The following is a 16437-nucleotide window of genomic DNA, read 5'->3' on the forward strand; positions in this document are numbered from 1 at the left end:
ACTTGGTGGAATTTATTGTTTTACCCAGGACTAGTCGTAGGCCACATAAACATCTTCTTCTAAGAATTATTGTTTTTTATTAATTAATGACTTTTATTAATAAATGACTACCATTTATGGAGTGTTTATTATCTGTTAGACACCTTATTCTTTAACACGGTGATCCTTCAAGGTAAGTGGATTACTAAGGTTTGCAAAGGTAATCCTTTGCAAATGAAGCATTGGAGGTTCTGAGAAGGTGAGAACTTCTCAAGGTCACACAGCTAACAGCGCTGTGCTGGGATTTTCTTACTATCTTACCTGTGTGTTTTCTCCACAAAGCTCTGTCGGCTTCCACAGAGCATTCTGAGAGCTCCTACCTGCAGGAAGAAAGTCTCATTCTTGACCAAGACCAGATGGCCTCACAGGGATTTGAAAAATTATCAACTCGGGATTCATATTGTCAAATTTATGAATACTCGGAATTTTTCTTAGGGATTTCAGGGGGCTGGTACGGGATACCCAGTTAGACTCCTCTATTCTTCTGCCTGAGAAAAGATTGGGACTGACAGAGGCGGTCCCTGTCATCGTTACAAACCCCACAGGAATAAAAGCTAGGTAACTGTAAAAACTCTACAAGCAAAACGCAAGTAAACAGGGTTTTTTTTTTTTTTTATGTACATGGACATATTAATTACTGAACTGAAATAATTTTTTCTCAGTACCTATAATAATTATAAAATTATTATATTTCTCCTTTATAAGTCTTAAAAAGTTCTTGAGCAAAACATAAATCTTGAGATTAAAAAAGCATTTTCTGACGTACCTGGGTGGCTCAGTGGGTTAAGCCTCTGCCTTCAGCTCAGGTCATGATCTCGGGGTCCTGGGATCGAGCCCCGCATCGGACTCTCTTCTCGTCGGGGAGCCTGCTTCCTCCTCTCTCTCTGCCTGCCTCTCTGCCTACTTGTGATCTCTGTCTGTCAAATGAATAAATAAAATCTTCAAAAAAACCCCCCTCATTTTCTATGTTGCTTCTATTATCTTTGACACTTAAAGTAATATTTTTATAATGTTTTTCTAACGGGTAAGCTCTCCTTGGGTATTTTGATATTTACTGAGCATTGAGAAAAAATGTCAAATTCAGACTTAGTGCCGCTGGTGCAAAACAAGAGCAGGGGGAAAAGGTTCGGGTATAGACTGAGCTCCGTGAGGGAGCGTGGGTCCTACCTAGTGAGACTCGTGGAGGAAGAGGAGCTCAGACTTCCTGGATAGGCACCTGCACCGTCCATGTGCTGAAATGGAGCCCGGGTCAATTAGTGAAATAGTACTAAACGTTTCGGGGTACAAGGAGAAAGGAAAACAGGACCTGCCGCTGATCTTTAAGGAGTAGAATTTGGGTTCACCTCCAGCACTAATGGAGTCTTACCAGAAGAATTTTGACAGAAGAATAGTTTCCGTTCCACTGTTCTTGTTGACTGCCATTGATTTCCCATTATTTGTTGTATTCAGACACCTTTCTTTAGGCCAGTTTTACGAATATTCTTCAGGCTCAGAGACTTCTGGGGACTGATTTGCAGTATGGAATCACTATCGGGTGGTTTTCTTGCAGAGCAAGAGTTGTACCACTAGATGGCGCAATGGCTCCATTTTATTTTTCCCTGCTTTCGTCTGAGCCGTTCCCTACCAACAGAGCCTGTGCTTTTGGACTCAATTCTGTAGGATACATCCAATGTTCATTTTTTTCCGACAAAAATACACATGAGGAAAGTAAAGTTGAGAAAAATCAAGAGCTATGCATTATCACTAACAAATTTAACTTTCCAAAGAACATTAAGATCAGGTTCAGAGTTTATTTGCAAATCAGAAAAATCACATTAACTGTGTGACTTTGGTAAGTCATTAACCTGGACCTGGATTTACGTATTTTTCTCAAATTTGTTACTCTAACCCCTAACACATTTTTTTTTCATTGAAAAATTAATGCTTTAGTGATATTTAGTTATTTAGTTGGTCAACTTGTTGGATCAAAGAGGATACCCCAGCATAACGCCTTGTCGTAGCATGAGACTTGGTTGTACATTCATGCTCTGCCATTTCGTGTGTGGACTTGGCCAAGTTATTTTCCTTCTGTGACCTTCAGTTTTCTCCTCAGTAAACAGGGACGCTATCTCCTGTTGCATGTAATGGGTATTCAGCAAATACTCCATCCCATTCGTCCTCTCGTGTAATGTGGGCACTGGAAGGGTGATGCCCTATCTAGACTTTGCCCTCAGTTGTGGTAGTTAAGTTCAGATACCTCCATTTCCAAGTCAGAGCTGGATCCTGTTTCCACACAGCGCACAGTGTATTTTTAGAGAGAGGATTCGTTCCAGGTTCAAACTGTCCCACTGAACCGTGTGCTGCTCTGGCAACAGTCCGCTGAGGGAATTTCTCAGAGACATTCCTCAGTAGACAAGAGCCTGGTTAGAAAAAAAGAATGGATAAACTTGCTCAGCAAGCGAATTCCTTGTATTCTGCCAACCAAATACGTACAAGATGAGGAAGCCACAGCAGCCAACATCGATTCAGGCCCCCGATGACGGTCGTGACTTGCCTGTCAGCTGTACACAAAGTCATCCGTCACCTCAGATCCTGCTTCAAGTGGGCTTCTCGGCTTTGTTTATTGTTCTGCAGAGACAGGGAATTGTTGGGCGTCTCAGCTCCCGAGTTTCTGACCTTAAAAGCACAGGCGGAGACAAACATGCCTGTGCACTCAGGGTCTTAAAGAAATCGAGACCCAACTTGAGCAACCAGAGAAGGTACCAAACTGATCTTCACTAAGTGACATCACCCCCGTTCCCTCTGCGTTGTTTCGGGGGGAGCTGGTGTTGGTGGGTGAGCCCAGCTTGTGATACAAGACACTGGTGTTCTCTTCGGTGTGGAAATCAGGAGGAGGGATGGAGATGCGTGGGAGATGTAGGGCTGAAGGAACAGCAGGTTTGAGAGACTTAGGAATTCTGGAAGCCCCATGGTATGGACTGATGGGGAAGGGGTCAGATCTGGGTCTTCTCCCCGGTTCTGACCCCTTGTGCCCATGAGACCTCACATGCCAGTTTCTTCTGGAACCTCTCTGTGCCAGTTTCTTCTGGAAAACAGATTGGCTCTTTCTGTCTTCTCTTAAATATGGTTTGAAACTTTCCATGGGACAACATCAGTACAGATCCGTCATTCAAGGATCTTACTGGACCCAAACTGGTTTGGCATCCTGGACTGGACATTTGCCACATCTGTTACAGTTCTAAGCTTTGGTCCACCTTGTGATTTCTTTTCTTTTCTTTTCTTTTCTTTTCTTTCTTTCTTTCTTTCTTTTTTTTTTTTTTAAAGATTTTATTTATTTATTTGAGAGAGAATGAGTGAGAGAGAGCACGAGAGAGGAAAAGGTCAGAAGGAGAAGCAGACTCCCCAAGGAGCTGGAGCCCTTGGACTCGATCCTGGAACTCCAGGATCACAACCCGAGCCCAAGGCAGTTGCTCAACCACCTGAGCCACCCAGGCGCCCCATCTTTTGATTTCTTATCTGAAGCTTGTTTAGCTTGGAAACTTTTTGCAAGGTGAAGGAGAAGGGATGGAATTTTCAAAACTAAGGTATAACTTTTTTTTTTAAACAAGTATTTGGAGGAAATGTGTAAAACCTGTGTGGGTAATCCTTGTAATAATGTTGATAGTCAACTTTTACTCCCAAACCATTTTTCACATCTATAATCTCATTTTATTCTCACAATTCATTCTTATTGGAAGAAAAAAGAAAATGCCTTTTCTTTTTTCTTTTTATCTTTCTTTTTAAATCAAAGCCATTTACCTGGTTAAATACAGGTTATTACGATCAGATGCTAATAAGAAGAACAGACCGGAAAGGGCCACAGCAACCTAGTTGCCTGGACTCAGGTAACCCTCAGATGCCTGAAGAGATCCCCTTGGAAACTGATTATTTCCTGCATAACCCATGACTAGATCATTCTTCCACAATGCTTTGGCTTAAGACATTTTCAGAAAGGATGCAGAAGGCCCAGATGGGTCCTACTGAGAATTTATTAAAGAATCAACCTATTTTCTTCCAACAGAAATATCTTCCTGGGGCACCTGGGTGGCTCAGTCAGTTAAGCATCTGGCTTCGGCTCAGGTCGTGATCCCAAGGTCCTGGGATTGAGCCCCACACGGGGCTCTCTGCTTGGCAGAAAGCCTGCTTCTCCCTCTCTTCCTCTGCTCTTTCCCACCACTTCTGCCCACTGTTTCTCTCTCTGTCTCTCGAATAAATAAGAAAATATTAAATAAAAAAGAAAGAAAGAACTTCCTTGTGATGAACATTTTTAGTCCTAAGATTTCCGTGCCCAGTGTTGATAGAATGCTCATATCGACAGAAGAGCCACCATATTTAATTAAGGTTTTCCCACGAGTTAGCTTCACTAAGCAAACAATTCCTTTCATAAATAAAACAGCATGATTGTCAGAGACTCTTGTTTTCACCTTAACTGGCTGAATGCACACTACAAATTATCTGGACAGGAAAACTTGCCGAGTCAAAGCAAAACATTAAGTCTTCCTAGACATTTTTGCGTCCAAAAGAGACCAAAGAAAAAAAATGTAATTTTGGTATCCCGGAGATGGGAAGCAATGTGTTCGGGATATCTGTAAATTAGGGTCTTTGGTATTTCCGTAGCAGACTCGTTGACTACAATAGGCAGAGTGGACAGCACAAGTCAGGACTAAGTGAAAACACATCCACGCTTGACATCAGCAATCTGTTCGTAGTATGTGAGACTGTACTGAGAAAATTATTGAAAGCTGGAACCAAAACCTAGATTACAGCCGTGTCCGTAAATAAAGATCAGCTCAACATTATGTCACCCCACCTTCACAATGGAGGAAACAAGAGGCAGAGATAATAAAATGGCAGATAACCCCCAAAGAATTTTTGCCTGACATTGAAACCCACACTGCTTTATCAACATCACTTTGTATCTTAAAGCATTTCTTTCTCAAATGTATATAAACTTGGTCTTCACTCACCATCTCTGGAAGGGGGCAGAGGTAGTTAAGCGTTGAAAGATTTTGAAGGATTTTGTTACATGCAGAATACAGAATTAAGACGGATTGAGCAGATAAGATTCTTTTTTTTTTTTTTTTTTTTTTTTTTTGGTCAAAACAACCCCAGAAGTTTACGAAAGAAGCCCTCGAAATAGATTCTGACATAAGGGCAAGGTTTCTTCCATCAACTAAAATGAGAACAATCAAGCTAAAAATAAGGACGAATTGTTTTATTTTTGGAAATATCCATTCAGTGTCTTTATTATTAGAAAATATCAGATGTCAACTGGAGAAATGTATCAAATCATTTGGTAGGGTTCCAGGTTTTTGAGGTGCACCTTTACTGTTCTGTAATTATCTTGGCTGTGATTAATCCAGGCTGGAATCATTTTATCTGAAGCTACCAATAACTTGGGCTCTTAGTATAGTGAAAATTTGGTAAACCAGGCTCAATCTCTCTGAAATTTCCCAGTCTCACTGCTCTCTTAGCCATGAAGAAACACAGGTTTCACATAAATGTACATAGGGTATTAAGGATATTCCAAAGTTCACTCTTGAGAAAAAGAATTCCGGGGACAATTAAGTGATAAAACTTGCCTCGCATCTTCCTAACTTAGACTGTCACAGTTCACCCAAGCCTCCTTAGGATTTTGAAAAACTTTGAGTTAAGAGCCCTGTTTGGCTTTGCTTCGTTTCCATGAGCCCTCTGAAAAGTTGTCCATGGCTGTAAGATGGATCTCATGGCTGATCTGGGGGTCTTTTGGAAATCATTTCCAAACGCATTTTTATTTTTAATATTTTTTATTTTATTTTTTGTGTGTGTGTTTTATTTTTTTATTTAATTTTTAAAATTTATTTTCGTCGAATCAGTATTCATTGTTTTTTGCACCACACCCAGTGTTCCATGCAATCCTTGTCCTCTCTAATACCCACCACCTGGCTCCCCCAACCTCCCATCTCCCGCCCCTTTAAAACCCTCACGTTGGGGACACCTGGGTGGCTCAGTTGGTTGGGCGACTGCCTTTGGCTCAGGTCATGATCCCGGAGTCCCGGGATCGAGTCCCGCATCTGGCTCCCAGCTCCACGGGGAGCCTGCTTCTCTCTCTGACCTTCTCCTCGTTCATGCTCTCTCTCACTGTCTCTCTCTCAAATAAATAAATAAAATCTTAAAAAAAAAAAAAAAACCCTCACGTTGTTTTTCAGAGTCCATAGTCTCTCATGGTTCACCTCCCCTTCCAATTTTCCTCAACTCCCTTCTCTTCTTCAACTCCCCTTGTCCTCCATGCTATTTGTTATGCTCCACAAATAAGTGAAACCATATGATAATTGAATCTCTCTGCTTGACTTATTTCCCTCAGCATAATCTCTTCCAGTCCCGTCCATGTTGCTACAAAAGTTGGGTATTCATCCTTTCTGATGGAGGCATCATACTCCATAGTGTATATGGACCACATCTTTCTTATCCATTCATCCATTGAAGGGCATCTTTGTTCTTTCCACAGTTTGGCGACTGTGGCCATTGCTGCTATAAACATTGGGGTACAGATGGCCCTTCTTTTCACGACATCTGTATCTTTGGGGTAAATACCCAGGAGTGCAATTGCAGGGTCATAGGGAAGCTCTATTTTTAATTTCTTGAGGAATCTCCACACTGTTCTCCAAAGTGGCTGCACCAACTTGCATTCCCACCAACAGTGTAAGAGGGTTCCCCTCTTCAGCACACACAAAACAGACAATCATATAAAAAACGGGCAGAAGATATGAACAGACACTTCTCCAATGAAGATATACAAATGGCTATCAGACACATGAAAAAATGTTCATCATCACTAGCCATCAGGGAGATTTAAATTAAAACCACATTGAGATACCACCTTACACCACTTAGAATGGCCAAAATTAGCAAGACAGGAAGCAACATGTGTTGGAGGGGATGTGGAGAAAGGGGAACCCTCCAAACGTATTTTTAAATTTCCACCTGGTGTGCCCATCTCAAAGATCCCTGGCTCAATCATGCTAAGCATGAGGTAGGGTTTTAATATCTAAGTTTTAACCCACGTTTTTAATCCCAGCAGCCCGGGGCTGCTCCTCTCTGGCTTCCAGTATATGCTGACCTTTAGGCTTCTCACCCTTGGCTTGGCCCAGACCTCTGGCCGCAGGTGTGTCCCTGCGAGGTCATGCTTGGCAGAGGTATGTCGGCATTGCTGTAACTAGCATGCCCTTCTGGGGCTTCTCGGTCCCAGGCTGGCATTTGCCATCTGTGACCCAGGCTCAAGTTTGTCATGTTCACTGGGATTTTCATGTAGACTCAAAGGTTGCACCTGACACGTGTCAAGTGAGAGGTACAGGCTGGATGTCATGGCATTTCCAGGGGTGGGAAAGTCAGGGACAACTTCCCAAGTGACATGGCGTCAGGGCAGGACTCTGAAGGGTGTTTCTCCAGCCTCCGTTGAGGAGGAAAAGGATAGAGCTGGACAGTGCAGGGGGAAGGATAACAGAAACCCAGGCGGTGGGGTGGGATGTGCCAGGAGAGCGACAGACAGGAGAGGGGGAAGTGGGAGATGGCAGAAGGGGGCCTCGACGGTGCATAGACACCACATGGAAGAGCCCTCACCTGGGCTCATGAACTTGACTTTGATCCTAGAGGAGAAGGAGCCATTGGAACTTCTGGAGAAAGAAAGGCATGCCTCCATCTGAGATGAGAGGGAAGGAGAGCGCTGGGGTCCGGGAGCTCCCCGGTCATTCCAGTGTCCCCTTCTCGCTGTTAGAGGAAAGAGCAAGGGCTTCCATCCAGAATCCTCCTCCTGATCTCACTTATGATTCTGAGAAACGTAATTGGCCTCACAAAAATCTCAGCTTCTCCATGTATGAAATGACTGCAAAACTACCTCGGTGGGGACCCAGTTGTGGTGAGCGTCCGAGTTCCACCCTTGTCAAGCGGCTGTGCTGTTGGAAGAAGACGCGGCCGCCCACCGTTTGCATCCATGCGGATGGAACCGGAAGGGATTCTGCTGTGCCAATCAGTCAGTCAGAGAAAGGCCAGGACCATCCTAGGGGTCCGCTCAGATGTGGAATGTAGGAAATAGCACAGAGGACCACAGGGGAAGGGAGAGAAAGCCGAATGGGGAGAAATCAGAGCGGAAGACAAACCATGAGAGGCTCTGGACTCTGGGAAACAAACTGGGGGTTGATGGAGGGGACACGGGTGGGGGAATGGGGCCACTGGTGGTTGGGCATGAAGGAGGGCATGCGATGTGATGAGCCCCAGGTGTTAAACGCAACTGATGAATTACTGAACGCTGCATCTGAAACTAATGACATACTTCCTATAGGTTGGCTAATTGAATTTAAATAATAATAATAATAATAAAAGACACGGCTGCAGACAGCGGCAAAAGCCATGCCCTTGGCCATCACTCTGCTCTTCCGGATACAGAGACGTTGATCAGCGTGCCGTGGGCTAAGCTGCGCACCCCGGCGGCATCCCTGGCTGGCATGGCCCCAAGTGCCCAGGACAGACAGGATCCTGCCACCTCCATGCTTCCCCTTCTTGAGCCGCTGGGTCCGTCTGTTTGCCAGGAGCCCCCTACCACTGCTTTCCTCAGCAGCATTAGCCCTAGCCTTAGCTGTCATCTGGAGAAAAGCAGCCACCTGGGCTGGCTCTGGGAGCAGGAGGGCTGAAACCCTATCTGCCCAGATAGCTCCCGTGCAAAGGAGACTGTCAGAGGAAGGTGAAACCCATTGACCCCAGCCTGGCTCTTTTCACAGAAAGCTGGAAAATCCCAGTTCCCTCGTGGCTTTCCCCTTCTTTCTGAAGTTCCTTAATTGGGGGAGGGAAGGCCAGATGGGAATTATCTCGAAGAGCTCTTACCTGGATGCTAGCCGGGGCCCAAGGTGTTGAAAATAAGCAAAAGTACATTGTCATCTATGGGATTTTATTTAAACTGTAAGACACTTAGTACATTGTTATTATTAGCTAACATTTTATTTATGTCCCTTCTGTCCTTATCTTGTCTCTATATGTTGGGATTTTACAAAATTGATTTGAACACCCCAGGCACCTGGGGGGCTCCGTCGGTGGAGCATCCAGCTCTTGGTTTTGGCTTGGATCATGATCTCAGGGTCGTGAGATCGAGCCCCACGTCAGGCTCCTGCTGAGTGGGGTGTCTGCTTGAGATTCTCCCTCTCCTTCTGCCCCCCCACACGCCCTCTCTCTATTTAAAATAAATAGATAGATTATTTTAAAAAATTGATTTTAACCCCTCAACCCAGACTCTCTTTCTGGACTAAAGGCCTTATCTCATTCTCCCCTCACGTGGTAGCTTTTTAAATAACGTGTCCATTTGGTTCCTTGTCCCTGTCTTTGTGTTTTCCACCTCCTCTAGGCTAGACACCCACCATGGCCCTACTCCAGGGGCCGTTGCGCCTGGACACGTCTTCTGGGAAAGAACTTGGGTAGACTCTGAGTTATGGGGACAAAAATGCCAATGGAGAAGGAGGAAAGGTGACCGAGAAACAGAGAGGAAGACAGAGAGAGGGAAGGAAGGAGGGAGAGACAGAGAGGGAGAGACAGAGAGAGACAGACAGAAAGAGGGAGGAGAAGAAGGGAGAGCTAGGGATAGGGAGAGAGGAGAGGGAAGGAGCGAGAGGGGAGAAAGAAGGAGAAGGGGGAGATGGAGGGAAAAAGAGGAGGAGGCAGGGAGGGAGGATAGAGAACTGGGGACTAGGACAGCTAAAGAGAGATAGAGGGAAGGAGAGGAACAGAGAGAGGGAGGAGTAGAGAGATTGTTGGAGGAGAAAGAGAGCAAATAGCCTCCATTAGTTTCCACAGGGTGGGAGAGGACGGAAGCCTTGACCTCCCAAGGCTTCTCTTGCAATGACCCGGAAGAAAGGGATAGAAGACTGTGTGTGGCTGTGGGAACGTAGATGCCATTGATCCAGTATCGATATCACATGATCATTATATCAGCACATACCCTCCCAGTGGATAACGGTGTGGGCTCTCTCTCTCTCTCTCTCTCTCGGTAAGAAGGAAGAGCGCCAGAGCCAAGGTTGGTCATGTGTTGAGTTCAGCACTTCCAACTCTTGGCTCCTGCTGCGGCTGTTGGTTGTGCATTTTCTGGTCTCCTGGGGTCCTGCGGTCATTTTCATAAAGAACACTGCAAGTCTACATTTCCATTCTTGTGTACCCCAGAAGCCCAAATCCTGCTAAAATATTGAAGGCTGTATTTTGCCTCTTCAACTTCCTTACGGATTAATTGCATTTAAAATGAAATATCAGATCTTTCAAATCAAGTTGATGTCAGCAGGATGGTCAGAATATCTTCCCGGATTTATAAATAGGTATTTAGAGGTCTTCTATGAGGCAGTAACCAACGTAAACGTAGTTAGATCAATAAATAATTTTTGGTGCGAATCATTTGGTTTTAGTAGAAATTGGTGGGAAGTTTCTCAGGAATGGTCTCTGCCATGTACCACACATTTTCCTTTTGTTTCATGACAAATAATAAACTGCCTAAAACTGTGCTAAGATTTTTGGGATACATTAGAGTCGTATTTTATGGACTGGAGATGAAATATATCTTATCAGTGTTCAGTTTCTTGAATTTGATAACTGCACTGTGGTTACAGAGGAGAACCTCTGTTCTTGGGCAAACACTGCTCTACCCCGGGGAAGGGGACATCTCTCAAGGAGTTTAGGGGAAAAAATATGGGGAGGGTGAGTCTGGCTACGTGGACTTAGCAGGATTCTTGCCGAACTTGGACAATGCAGAGACAAACACAGAAGCCCACAGGTCAAAGTCTTGTCTGGAAGAGTTTGGAAGAGGCTGGATTCAAGTTTGGTCAAAGAGAATGTGTATCAAATAGCCAGTGGTGGTTTATAGAGAGAATAATGTGAATTGAGTTAAATAGTCAGAATGAGTTACTACCGGCAATTAGATCCTTTCATTCTACATGCCCTTTGCTACTAAGACTGCCCTTGATCAAACACTGGTCAGGCTCATCTGAGCCTTCTTTTCTACTAGGTCTTAAAATTGACCCCCTTCCTGTACTTGGCCTACCCCAGCCTAGACTTAGCAAAGAATCCCGCTAGGTCATCTAGCAAGAGTCCCCTATTTTGGACATGACCTCTGAGTAATATCCAACCACACCTCCCCTCTGACCCCTTACTCCTTGGGTAGAAACCCTCAGATGTTCTTACCAGGTTCAGAGGTGAGTCTGTTCTCCCTCCCCCCAGGGCTTATTTCCAGAGATGCTAAGACTGGTCCCAGCTGGGGTAGAAGTGCTTAGGATCCCACACGGAGAGCGTGGGTGGGGTGAAGAGACAGCCATGCAATAGAAAAATGATGAGAGCAAAAGTAACAGGGCTAGGAGTCAGTTACTGTGAGGATCTAGACTGAAGTGTGTGCTAAAGAATGGGTACAACTGGGGCGCCTGGGTGGCTCAGTGGGTTAAGCCGCTGCCTTCGGCTCAGGTCATGATCTCAGGTCCTGGGATCGAGTCCCGCATCGGGCTCTCTGCTCAGCAGGGAGCCTGCTTCCCTCTCTCTCTCTCTGCCTGCCTCTCTGTCTACTTGTGATTTCTCTCTGTCAAATAAATAAATAAAATCTTTAAAGAAAAAAAAAAAAAAAGAATGGGTACAACTTTGCCACATAGAGAAACAGAGGAAGGAGTGCTCCAGGAGGAGAGCTTCAAATGGGGACCTTTTATGTCTTGGCTCAAACAACTGATCTACTGATAGGGATTCCAGACCCTGTCTGGGGGTCCCCCTCAAATCACTCCATGGGGCATCCAGCCCTTCCCCCAGGAAAATGCTCATTTCAATGACCCACATGCTGCAACGCCCTGCCTTTGTTATTATAAAGGGATTTATTAAAGAGGAACTTTGGCCCTTTGGTTTGAAATGTCAAAAAAGAAATGTTTCTCTCTTTCTTTAAAAACACAATCTTTCTTTTGGTTTTTCTGAAAGTGACCGAGAAGACCAAAAGGGGTGAAGCAGGGAAGGAAGAAGGAAAAGAGAAAGCTTGGCACCAGGGCCTGGAAAACAAGCCCCTACGTGTGGAAAATGTTTTCGCAGTTTCTCCTAGGCAGGACTCGAAGCAAAGAAATCATGCAGAAAAGCCCATGGAAAATTCAAGCAAAATATTTTTAGTTAGTTGACCTTTTTGTAAGAGTAGTATCTCCTTTAAAAGGAAAAATTATCAAAAGAATGTTATGGTACTAATACTTGGAAGGGAGGCAGGAGCAGGAATAAGCCAGAGGTAAAAATATCCAAGTTGGGGTATACATTTGTGGGCCCTGGGCACACAGTGCCTCATCTTTCTGGACTGGATGGTCTGGAACTCTTTTCTCTTAAATCTGGTAGACCTACACTCTTTGCCTCTTGGAATGTGTCTCAGGGTCATTTCTCCGTTCTCAAAATGTTCCCTTACAGCTCCCTCCCTCCCTCTCTTCCTCTCCCCACCATCATTTCCCTACCTCCTTCCCTCTGTCCCTATCATTTTTCTTTACTATGCTCAGGAAAAAGCAGCATCTTGGAGGTGGTGAAGCTTCTGGTTAGGAGCCTTGGCTAGAGAGTCTCAATGGTCTGAATTTGAGTCCAGACTCTGCTACTTACTATACACGTGATCTTGGGCCACTTACTTAATTTCTCTGGGCTTCTGTTTCCTTATCTGTACGGTGGGAAGGGTCACAGTGGCCCCCTCATGGGGTAGTCGGGATGGTTAAAGGAGAGAAAAGTACAAGGGAATTCTCAGGGGAGCTGGAGGAGTTCCTTAGAAACCTTAGAAACCAACATACTGACTCTCTGCTCAAGGGAGGAGGAGTGTAAGATAAGCCGCCTGCTGAGGATGCCCCATCCAGCCCTCCTGGGATTTTCATACCTTCCAGTGTCATTCCAGTACTCCCTGACTTGATTCTGTTGTACTTGGCTAGATTGTTTGGACAGAATAAACTCTGAGCTAATTCCACTCCATGTTCTGCAATAAAACCAAATCCAAATAAAATTATGACGCCGATAGGGCTTTGCTTCTGTTCCTCTCTACCTCTTCTCTTCTCTAGGTTTCTCATCTCTGCTTCTTGCCTGCTCTGCTAAAATCCCAAGTACCCAGAGATCCAGACAACGTCACTGCAACAGCCCGCCCAGTTCTGCCTTCTTCCTTGTTTTCCAAAATGGTCTGTCTTGGTGATGGTTTTCCCCCAATCTCATTTCCTGGGGCAGGAGATGCCAAGGTGACCCATCCGCAGGTGCCCACAGAAATGACCTTCTCTCCTGTGCCTCTCTTGTCATTTTGATTTCCAAGGCACGTCTCTACTAATGAAAGAGTGACACATTGCCAACCCACCCCTGATGGTACCCATCCTGTAGGGAATTCCCTGTTCTTCCTGGAGGTTAGGCTGGCTCCAGCCAAGTCAGGGTCACGACTCTAAAGAGACCCACTGCCGGATAGAGGGAGCAGGCTGCAGGGCTGAAAGTTAGACAGGTTACACGGCAGAGGGCTGGGACCATGGGTGGGTCATCCTGCAGGCAGAGATCTGGTTGTCCCTGGGTGTTCGCTTCGCTTGACTTTGCCGATTGTAGTAATTGTTGGAATGGATACAGTCCTTTTCTTCTCTTGGAAAGTCTTGTCGAACTCACTTGGGTGGTTGGAAAGGGAAAGGAGTGAGCTTCCAGGACTTGCATGCTGTGATTTCAAGGACTCTGTGGGGTCTAGACCTTCTGTGATATTAACATTCTTTTTTCTTAACCAGATAGAGATTTTTAAACCTTTCTTTCCAAACCTGGCAAGACCCATGTCCCTCTTACCTGAACCCCACTCAGCCAATGACCTTGGCTCATCCACTGGCCCCTCAGTTTCCCTCACCTGCCTGTTTTCTTTACTTGTCCATCCCTCCTACCTCTCCCCTCTCTTCAGGACCCCTGTGTTCCTCTGCCTCTTGAAGGCTAATGCCCTGGTCCCTGACCTAGACTTAGAGGCCTCCTGCAAACACCACTGACTTTGTTCGGTTATCTGTGTCTTCTCTTGTTTGTCTTGGAGTGCTCTCCTAACAGAGTATTATGAATACTAGCATATCTTTGCAATCTTCTTGAGTGAGAAAAACCCACATCCCTTCCTCCTTTGAACTCCTGCACATCTTCCTCTCCTTGCTGGTGGCCAAGGTCTTAGACATGGCAATTCTGTTCACAGCCACACTTGCTAGGAGCTCTCGTCCTCTCTCTGACTTCTGAGCCCAAAGCACTCCAGGTCACTGTCCCCCTCCCTGATGCACCAGTGTGTCCCCTTCTTTAAACCTTCTCTTTCCCCACTTCAATGGCACCTTCTCCATTGTGATTTTTTTTTTCTAACCCTTGATATCATTCTGTTTTCTTTACTGTGTTCTCTTCTCCCTTCCTCCTCCTTCTTCCTCCTCTTCCTCAATGTACAGGTACTGTCCTGACATATTTTCCATTTTTTCTATGGATACTCTTTTGTCCCTTTCGTTTTTCTTCTGACTTCATCTGTCAATGACATCTAAACGGGCACTTCTCTCTTTTCCAAACTCCAGATTTTCTTTCCCCCCCTTCCTCCCTCCCTCTCTTCACTCCTTTCCTCTCACTGGTCCAGCAGGTAATTACTGGGCATCTTCTGTGGGCCGGGCCCTGTACCAGGACATTGAAATAGCACTTACAATGATGCAGAGCAAGTGCTGTGATGTGGGCGGGGGGGGGTACAGGACATTTTGGGAGAACCCAGTAGGGATCCCCATTAGTGATGGGACCATGAGGAAAGGCTTTCCCTAAGGAAGCAGCATTGAGGAGGAGCAATGGGACAAGCTAGAGACCTGAAGGGTGGGGACAGTGTGTGGGGGAGTGTCTGCAGGACCAACCAGCAGAGTGCAGGCATTTCTACTGGCTCTGTTCCTGCACTCACAACTCCACCTGATGAGGCGTCCCCTGGTGACAGATTCTTAAGCCTGGACAGGTTTCAAACTTCTTCTTCTTTTTTTTTTTTAATATTCCTTCCCACCCCTTCCATGCTGGTTTCAGGAAAAGTCACTTCAGTGTCTTTTCCCCAACTCTTCCGAATGTCATATCCGATGGCTCTTGTTGGCTCACCCTTCACGTTGGTCCCACCTTTGCAACATCTGTCTCATCCTTCCCCATGTTTTCACGCCCATGAAAATGTTCATTGTTTTCTTTTTCTTTTCTTTTTAAGATTTTATTTATTTATTTATTTGAGAGGGAGAGAGAGAGAGAGAGAGAGCATAAGTTGGGGGGGGGGAAAGAAGATGGACAAGTAAACTGTGCTGGGAGCAGAGCCTGACACGGGGCTCAATCCCATGACTCCTAGATCATGACCTGACCTGAAATCAAGAGTTGGACGCTCAACCGACGGAGCCATCCAGGTGCCCCCCAGATTCCCTGTTCTTCTAGCTCTTCCTTTTTCTCTGAGCCCTCCAGTCCCTTCCTCATTTGATGAACCATGTATTTCTGTTTATAGATATTTCCCAAAATACATTGTTCATCATATCACCCTCTTCCTCAAAAACTGTCAAATCACTGCAAAATAACTTATCTGACTTTGATGTCATGCATTTTTACCATCGGACTCAAACAAATATTTCAACTTTTTCTCTCACCATTCATTTCCAGTGAATGGTCCAGGTAATGCCATGTGACCGCTGTGATGGGATCAGGCATGCACTCAGCTCTCGCCGCTCCAGGATTCCCACAGACAATCCCTCCACCTGTGATACCCTTCTTTTCCATGGTCTTTTTTTTTTTTTAATTGTGGCAAAAGACACATATCATGAAACTTATTATTTTAAGCATTTTCAAATGTACAGCTCAGTGGAATGAAGTGCATTCACCACCATCCACTCCCAGAACTCTTTTTATCTTCTATAACTAGAACTCCACAGCCCTGGGGCACCTGGGTGGCTCCGTCATTAAGTGTCTGCCTTCAGCTCAGGTCATGATCCCAGAGTCCTGGGATCCAGTCCTGCATCGGGGTCTCTGCTCCATGGGAAGCCTCCTTCTCCCTCTCCCACTCCCTCTGCTGTGTTCCCTCTCTTGCTGTGTCTCTTTCTGTCAAATAAATGAATAAAATATTAAAAAAACAGAAACAAAAACAAACAAACAAACTCCACAGCCCTTCAACACTTGCTCCGCATTCGCCCCTCTCCCAAACCCTGGCAACCACCCTTCTGCTCTCCATATCTATGAATTTGTCTGCTCTAGGGACCTCACATAAGTCGAATCCTACTAAATTTGTCCTTTTGTGACTAGTTTATTTCACTCAGCATAATGCTGTCAAGGTTCATCCATGTTGTTGTGTGTGTCAGAGTTTCCCTCCTTTTTAGGGTGGAGTGATAGTCCATTGTGTGTGTAGACCATGTTTTGCTTATCCATTCT

The sequence above is a fragment of the Neovison vison genome, chromosome 1, assembly GCF_020171115.1.
Source record: "Neovison vison isolate M4711 chromosome 1, ASM_NN_V1, whole genome shotgun sequence".
Classification (NCBI taxonomy): Eukaryota; Metazoa; Chordata; class Mammalia; order Carnivora; family Mustelidae; genus Neogale; species Neogale vison.